Below are 8,762 nucleotides of genomic sequence, written 5' to 3' on the forward strand. Positions count from 1 at the left end.
AAGGAGAACCCATGGGAACTTCTCAGGCCCTGATCTAGTAAAGAACTTCAGTCAATTAGACTACTCCAGATTGAAGTTAAGTATAAACTTAAAAGTTGTGCTGGATTGGGGTTTGACTGTTCAGTGAATTGCAAGGACAAGCTCCATGTGTATTTCATCCGGCTAACCTCGTGTAAGGGGACTGTTGCCCCCTTACTAACATTCAGTGGGGGTGTTTTAGTTGCTAGCTCCCAGTACTAAAAAGGGGGAAAGGTCGATGGGGAATCAGGACCCTGAGATTGAGAGCCCCCAGGAACAATGGGGAAAGGCCAATGCTCCAGGTCAGCCTGAATGACAGGGCAAGCAGGCTAATCAGGGAGTCAGGGGGCCAGGGAGGTCCTGTCCTCCGTGTAAGCTGGATTTGCCTGGGTCAGACAGAGTGGGGCCAAGCTAAGGAGAAAGCAGGGGCCCGAGCAGAGCTGTGGAGCAGAGCTGTGCCAGAGCCAGAGGGGCCAGAAAAGCAGCCCAGGAAGCAGGTCAGTGCTGGGAGCAGGGTCACAGAAGCAGCCTGCAGAGCAGACCTGTCCTGGGAGCGAAGCTGCAGCAACCAGAGCCAGAGGGGCCAAAGAAGCAGCCCAGGGAGCTGGAGGCAGAGCAGCAGCGGCAGTGTAGAGACCGAGTGGTGGAGCTGGGGCTGGAGCAGTCCGAGCTGGGTGCGGTGAGCACCTGGAGAGACCGAGGGGGACCCTGGGCAGCAGGCCCAGCACAGGGAGACGCCTCAGCCAAGAGGCTCTGCAGGCCAGGCTTGGATCATAACCCCGACAGGGCGGGGGCGGCACTGGGAAGAAGGGTCCTACCACTGAGAGCCTGAGAGCGTGTAGCCACCACCAGAGCAAGTGTCCAACCCACAGCATCCCTGCTGCACAGCCAGGGCCTGAGAAGGGGCCTGGGACCTACAAGGAACAGACTGTGAACTGCCCGGACGTTCCAGAGACGCTGTTTGTGATGTTCCCTGCCACAGAGTGGGCTGATGTGTTTCCTTTAACCTTTCCCATTATTCTTTATTCTTTTTAAAATTAATTGTTGATTAAATAACTTGCATTTGCTTTAAATTGTATGTAGTGGTCAGTGGGCCAGAAAAGTGCTCAGTGCAGAGAGTGTACCCCGGAGTGGGGACACCCTAGCTCCGGTCCTAGGTGACCACAGCAGGGTTGGGGGTCGAGCTCCCCAGGAATCCTGGGTCCAGTCTTGTTGGCGTACGAGGACTCTGCCAGACAGGAGAGTGGAAGGGGAGTCCTCAAGAGCAGGGAGGCCACTGGGTAAAGGAAGTGGGAGCGAGGACTCAGATCCTTTCGCTAGCCCACTTCACTGAGGTAGTGCAGAAGCCAGGAAAGTCCCTCACAATAGCGTGACTATTCCCCCGTTTACACTCGGAAGACCCTACAGGATCAGGAGTTTTGTAGTACGCGTTCTTCCAGAGCAAGGACCATATTTGAAATCCTGGCCCCATTGAAATTAATGGGAGTTTTGCCATCAACTTTAACAGGATCAGGATTTCACCCATGTCTTTGCTTATTTCTTTTCAATGCCTAACACACTTTGATTTCTGTATCACAAAGATAACGGCATTCATTTTTTAAAAAAATACATATAATTTGGGGGCAAATACATTTTAAAATGAAAGCCAAGTACATTTAAAAAAAGAAAGTTGTGTAGGACACAGATACAATAGCCTTGGCAAGATATTCATCTTTATCAACTGAATCTGCCCATCCAGTGACAGCAGGATGGCCACCCATCTGTTAACATATTTCTCCTTTGCATGCATTAATGAAATACAATTTAATTTAAATAAATTATCTAGAGTCTTAATTCGTAGGTAGCATTGCCTTTCCAAATGCTTTTAAAGAAGAGATCTAATTGTGTGGTTTCAATTTTGTTATTAAGAAACATGACCTGTTACTCACCACTGCTTGTTGTCTGATCAGAAATCTTACAGATGGCTTTAATTATTTCAATTGTGGGGAGAAATTGAGTTACTAATATCTATTTAAAAATAAGTCTTTGTGGTAAATGGATACTCTGCAGTCATTATTTCCTCCACATGGCAGAACTCTTTCTTTTTGGACCGCTGAATGTCTATTCATCCATACTGTCTAATTCTCTCTCGTCATTTCTGTCTATATTCACCTATTTGTTATCTCTTGTCTTATGCTTAGATTGTAAGCTCTTTGGGGAAGGGATTGTCATTTTGTTCTGTGTTTGCTGAGTTCCTAGCACAATTGGGTCCTGGTCCATGGCTGGGATCCGGGGTGCTACCACAATACAAATAATAAATGCTAATAATAATTAATATCTGTTGGATCTGCATGTATAATGAAACCCAGAGTGCAGCGAAAAGAAAAACCAAGTAGAAGTGAACGGGACTGGCCATGACCATAAAGTTAAGCATCTGTGTAAGTGCTCTATTATGAGGGGGCCTTGGAGCCTCAAGCCCTAATCCTGCAAAAGAGTTAAGGATGTGTTTAACGTTGGACACACGAGTGGATCTTGGACTCCATAGGACTACTCCAATGGATAAAGTTAAGGATGTGTGTAAATCTTTGCAGGAGCACAAGCTTATCAGAAAAAGGTGAGAAGCTCATCTCATTCCGTGCTCCCCATAGGTTGTGTGGGGTGTAGATTAGGATGGTCTCCTGAGAAGCACGGACATGACTCAGTTGAAGGCAACAGGAGCTTTTCACGAAGATGTGGGGCTAGAGTTTGACGTTCAGGGTCTTGAAAAATACATTAATCTGGATCCTGAACCAATTCTCTGTAGGACAGTGCTTCTCAAACTTTTGTACTGGAGACCCTTTCAAATAGCAAATCTCTGAGTGTGACCTCCCTTATAAATTAAAAACACTTTTTTAATATTTTAATGCCATTATAAAAGCTGGATGCAAAGCGAGGTTTGGGGTAGAGGTTGACAGCTCGCGACCCCCATGCAATAAACTCATGACCCCCAGTTTGAGAACCCCTGTTGTAGGACATCCCTCAGTAACTCCACCTTATCAATAGCATTTTGCAACAGCATCGCCCTCTTCTGAGTGCTGTCACTTCATGGCCCTTCTATGTACATATTCTAATGGACTAACCAATGAGCAGTCTGCTATAACCAGCTGGGAATGACTCTGGTGTGGCCTGGGTTAACTACTGGTTGAGGAGAGACCCTTGACTCTAGAGACATAAATCAACACTCTGTCAGACAGATTCTCAGGGTAAATCAGCATAAGTTGATTGACAGCAATGGAGCTATGCCAACTGAGGCTCAGGGACAATTTTTTCATTTTGTGGAGTTCAGCAAGATCAGCTATTTTGGGGGCAATACAGTCACAGTGAAAACATTAAAAAAAAAAAAAAGAAGTCCACCAATGACTGCACTCTCCTACAACAAGGTCAGCTCCCCGACTGCTGCGCTGAGCATCACAAAATGGGGAAGAGATGGCCAGCCCTCTGTGGAGATAGAGGTGGTTAGGGACTATTTAGAAAAGCTGGACGTGCACAAGTCCATGGGGCCGGACGAGTTGCATCCGAGAGAGCTGAAGGAATTGGCGGCTGTGATTGCAGAGCCATTGGCCATTATCTTTGAAAACTCATGGTGAATGGGGGAAGTCCCGGATGACTGGAAAAAGGCTAATGTAGTGCCAATCTTTAAAAAAGGGAAGAAGGAGGATCCTGGGAACTACAGGCCAGTCAGCCTCACCTCAGTCCCTGGAAAAATCATGGAGCAGGTCCTCAAAGAATCAATCCTGAAGCATTTGCATGAGAGGAAAGTGATCAGGAACAGGCAGCATGGATTCACCAAAGGAAGGTCATGCCTGACTAATCTAATTGCCTTTTATGATGAGATTACTGGTTCTGTGGATGAAGGGAAAGCAGTGGATGTATTGTATCTTGACTTTAGCAAAGCTTTTGACACGGTCTCCCACAGTATTCTTGTCAGCAAGTTAAGGAAATATGGGCTGGATGAATGCACTATAAGGTGGGTAGAAAGCTGGCTAGATTGTCAGGCTCAACGAGTAGTGATCAATGGCTCCATGTCTAGTTGGCAGCTGGTATCAAGTGGAGTGTCCCAAGGGTCGGTCCTGGGGCCGGTTTTGTTCAATATCTTCATAAATGATCTGGAGGATGGTGTGGATTGCACTCTCAGCAAATTTGCAGATGATACTAAACTGGGAGGAGTGGTAGATATGCTGGAGGGGAGGGATAGGATACAGAAGGACCTAGACAAATTGGAGGATTGGGCCAAAAGAAATGTGATGAGGTTCAATAAGGATAAGTGCAGGGTCCTGCACTTAGGATGGAAGAATCCAATGCACCGCTACAGACTAGGGACCAAATGGCTAGGCAGCAGTTCTGCGGAAAAGGACCTAGGGGTGACAGTGAATGAGAAGCTGGATATGAGTCAGCAGTGTGCCCTTGTTGCCAAGAAGGCCAATGGCATTTTGGGATGTATAAGTAGGGGCATAGCGAGCAGATCGAGGGACTTGATCGTTCCCCTCTATTCGACATTGGTGAGGCCTCATCTGGAGTACTGTGTCCAGTTTTGGGCCCCACACTTCAAGAAGGATGTGGATAAATTGGAGAGAGTCCAGCGAAGGGCAACAAAAATGATTAGGGGTCTCGAACACATGACTTATGAGGAGAGGCTGAGGGAACTGGGATTGTTTAGCCTGCAGAAGAGAAGAATGAGGGGGGATTTGATAGCTGGTTTCAACTACCTGAAAGGGGGTTCCAAAGAGGATGGCTCTAGACTGTTCTCAATGGTAGCAGATGTCAGAACGAGGAGTAATGGTCTCAAGTTGCAGTGGGGGAGGTTTAGATTGGATATTAGGAAAAACTTTTTCACTAAGAGGGTGGTGAAACACTGGAATGCGTTACCTAGGGAGGTGGTAGAATCTCCTTCCTTAGAGGTTTTTAAGGTCAGGCTTGACAAAGCCCTGGCTGGGATGATTTAACTGGGAATTGGTCCTGCTTCGAGCAGGGGGTTGGACTAGATGACCTTCAGGGGTCCCTTCCAACCCTGATATTCTATGATTCTATGAACAGAAAACCTCTTGTATGGTTCAGTGCGAAGACCATAGACGTTGTCAGGGGAGTTTCCACCTCTCTTTCCTTGCTGGACATGTTAGTCACCACAGTTGTGCAGTTTTTGATGGGTTATCTTTGCAGAAATCCATAAGGGCATTTCATTAGTGTCAATCTACTGGGGGGAAAAGGATTTGCATCCCCTCAAGGTTAGAATTTCGTCTGGTTTCACTTTGAACCCTGAGAAACCCGACATCACCAATCCTACACATCTGCTTGAAAATGGGCCAAAATGTGTGTGCTCCAAAGCATGCACCTTATTCCTAGTTAACCCCATCTGACTTTCACACTTGAATCGTTACAAATGTCATTAGTGCTCATTGTTGACCAGACTATGCACACACTGGATCTAAACTCGTGCTGAGCACTTTTGAAAATTCCATCCATGATTTGTAAAACCTCTATTATTTAAGTGGATTTTGATTTTTTTTTTAATTTGTGTGTTTGTTTTGTTTGGGTTTTCTTGACTTAAAAAGTGGCTCCCCATATTTTTCCCCATCTGTATATATAAAACTTTACTTCCAGACCGAAATGACAACTTGGTTAATTCCAACTCAGAAGCAATTACGTGCAGCCAGGTAACAGTTCTGAAAAAAAATATTTTGTGAACAACAACTGTAGGTGGACACAATTGGTGACAATATTTTCCGTCCTAAAGTCAAACTTCAATGGAATATATAATCTCACACACACACAAGCGTGGATTTAAATCCATCCATAGTTAGCAAAACACTTAAACATGTGCCTAAGTCTTAAAGTCAATGGGACTTAGTATATGCTCCAGTGTTTTACTGAAAAAGGTTTCAATCTCTCAAGCACTTATACACATGGGGTGAGACACTGTGCTGAGCCTCTGAGATGTGCAGTATGGAACCTGCAGCCCAGGAGGAGGGCAGAGAGGTAACCTGAAGTTATCTTAGGGCCCTCCCAAACCTGGGCTGCCCCAGTGTAACTGCCCTGGGGACCTGGCTAAGTTACAGCAGCTTCCCAGGGTTACAAGAACTGCATTCTTAGATTCCATCCTGGCTGGTGAAGGGATACTCTTAAGACAGCTTTACGGTTGTCCTCCTTAGTTCCTGCTCCACAAATATTCCCCCCAGTCAAAACCAGGCCTTTTAGGGTCCCTTTACATCACTCCATCCCTCTTACCGAGCACAACAGGTCCTTTTCCGCAGAACTGCTGCCTAGCCATTCGGTCCCTAGTCTGTAGCTGTGCAGTGGGTTCTTCCGTCCTAAGTCCAGGACCCTGCACTTATCCTTATTGAACCTCATCACATTTCTTTTGGCCCAATCCTCCAATTTGTCTAGGTCCCTATGTATCCCATCCCTGCCCTCCAGCGTATCTACCACTCCTCCCAGTTTAGTATCATCCGCAAATTTGCTGAGAGTGCAATCCACACCATCCTCCAGATCATTTATGAACATATTGAACAAAACCGGCCCCAGGACCGACCCCTGGGGCACTCCACTTGATACCGGCTGCCAACTAGACATGGAGCCATTGATCACTACCCGTTGAGTCCGACAATCTAGCCAACTTTCTACCCACCTTATAGTACATTCATCCAGCCCATACTTCCTTAACTTGCTGACAAGAATACTGTGGGAGACGGTGTCAAAAGCTTTGCTAAAGTCAAGATACAATACATCCACTGCTTTCCCTTCATCCACAGAACCAGTAATCTCATCATAGAAGGCGATTAGATTAGTCAGGCATGACCTTCCCTTGATGAATCCATGCTGACTGTTCCTGATCACTTTCCTCTCATGTAAGTACTTCAGGATTGATTCTTTGAGGACCTGCTCCATGATTTTTCCGGGGACTGAAGTGAGGCTTACTGGCCTGTAGTTCCCAGGATCCTCCTTCTTCCCTTTTTTAAAGATTGGCACTACATTAGCCTTTTTCCAGTCATCCGGGACTTCCCCCGTTCGCCACGAGTTTTCAAAGATAATGGCCAATGGCTCTGCAATCACAGCCGCCAGTTCCTTTAGCACTCTCAGATGCAACTCATCCGGCCCCATGGACTTGTGCACGTCCAGTTTTTCTAAATAGTCCCTAACCACCTCTTTCTCCACAGAGGGCTGGCCATCTATTCCCCATGTTGTGATGCCCAGCACAGCAGTCTGGGAGCTGACCTTGTTCGTGAAGACAGAGGCAAAAAAAGCATTGAGTACATTAGCTTTTTCCACATCCTCTGTCACTAGGTTGCCTCCCTCATTCATTAAGGGGCCCACACTTTCCTTGGCTTTCTTCTTGTTGCCAACATACCTGAAGAACCCCTTCTTGTTACTCTTAACATCTCTCGCTAGCTGCAGCTCCAGGTGCGATTTGGCCCTCCTAATTTCATTCCTACATGCCCGAGCAATATTTTTATACTCTTCCCTGGTCATATGTCCAACCTTCCACTTCTTGTAAGCTTCTTTTTTATGCTTAAGATCTGCTAGGATTTCACCGTTAAGCCAAGCTGGTCGCCTGCCATACTTACTATTCTTTCGACACATCGGGATGGTTTGTCCCTGTAACCTCAACAGGGATTCCTTGAAATACAGCCAGCTCTCCTGGACTCCTTTCCCCTTCATGTTAGTCCCCCAGGGGATCCTACCCATCCGTTCCCTGAGGGAGTCGAAGTCTGCTTTCCTGAAGTCCAGGGTCCGTATCCTGCTGCTTACCTTTCTTCCCTGTGTCAGGATCCTGAACTCAACCAACTCATGGTCACTGCCTTGCAGATTCCCATCCACTTTTGCTTCCCCTACTAGTTCTTCCCGGTTTGTGAGCAGCAGGTCAAGAAAAGCTCCCCCCCTAGTTGGCTCCTCCTGCACTTGCACCAGGAAATTGTCCCCTACGCTTTCCAAAAACTTCCTGGATTGTCTATCCACTGCTGTATTGCTCTCCCAGCAGATATCAGGAAAATTAAAGTCACCCATGAGAACCAGGGCATGCGACCTAGTAGCTTCCGCGAGCTAGTTTTGTGCCCCATTAGAATACAGCAGAAAAATATCAGGAAACTGTTGATTTACCAAGACGAAATGTGAGAATTTCCAGTCATTTCTCTGTGTGTGACATGCACAAAAACATGCTTGTTCACAGAGAATGTACCCATAGTCCTGTTTCCCTGAACACAACAGAAACAACAACAACAACAGGAGGTAGGTTCCTTGGTTTTCAAACTCCCAGCCTGTCTTTCCACCCAGTCCTGTGCCCAAGAAGCATTCTCTCTCTCCTTCTCCTCATGGACATGCTCATACCTGCATCTGTTACCTTCTCCTGGCTTTTTAGCTCTAATGCACGCAAAACCAATATTGTAGCCTCTGTGTTTGCAATCAATCAAAGGGAAAACCCTCTTAATTCACCTCGTTTTGTTTTTGCTCAGGCCTTACCATGTGGCTGATTGTCTTGGGCAGTGGCTTCTGTTATTCCCTTCTGTTTTACTACATAAAAGGTGCTTAATTGCGCCTTCCATTTACCCTGAAAGAAGAATGCTTGCACACCCCTCACCTTTATTCAGACTTGTGACTCTCTTTCGATCACAGACCCATTAACAGTTTTCAGCATAAGAATATTATACATATAGTGTCATGCTGGAAGTGGTTCATGTCTACCATCATATGAGTTATATAAATTATTTAGGAAAAAACTGTTGAAAATGTATAGA

This window comes from Lepidochelys kempii, chromosome 26 (assembly GCF_965140265.1).
Source record: "Lepidochelys kempii isolate rLepKem1 chromosome 26, rLepKem1.hap2, whole genome shotgun sequence".
Lineage (NCBI taxonomy): Eukaryota > Metazoa > Chordata > Testudines > Cheloniidae > Lepidochelys > Lepidochelys kempii.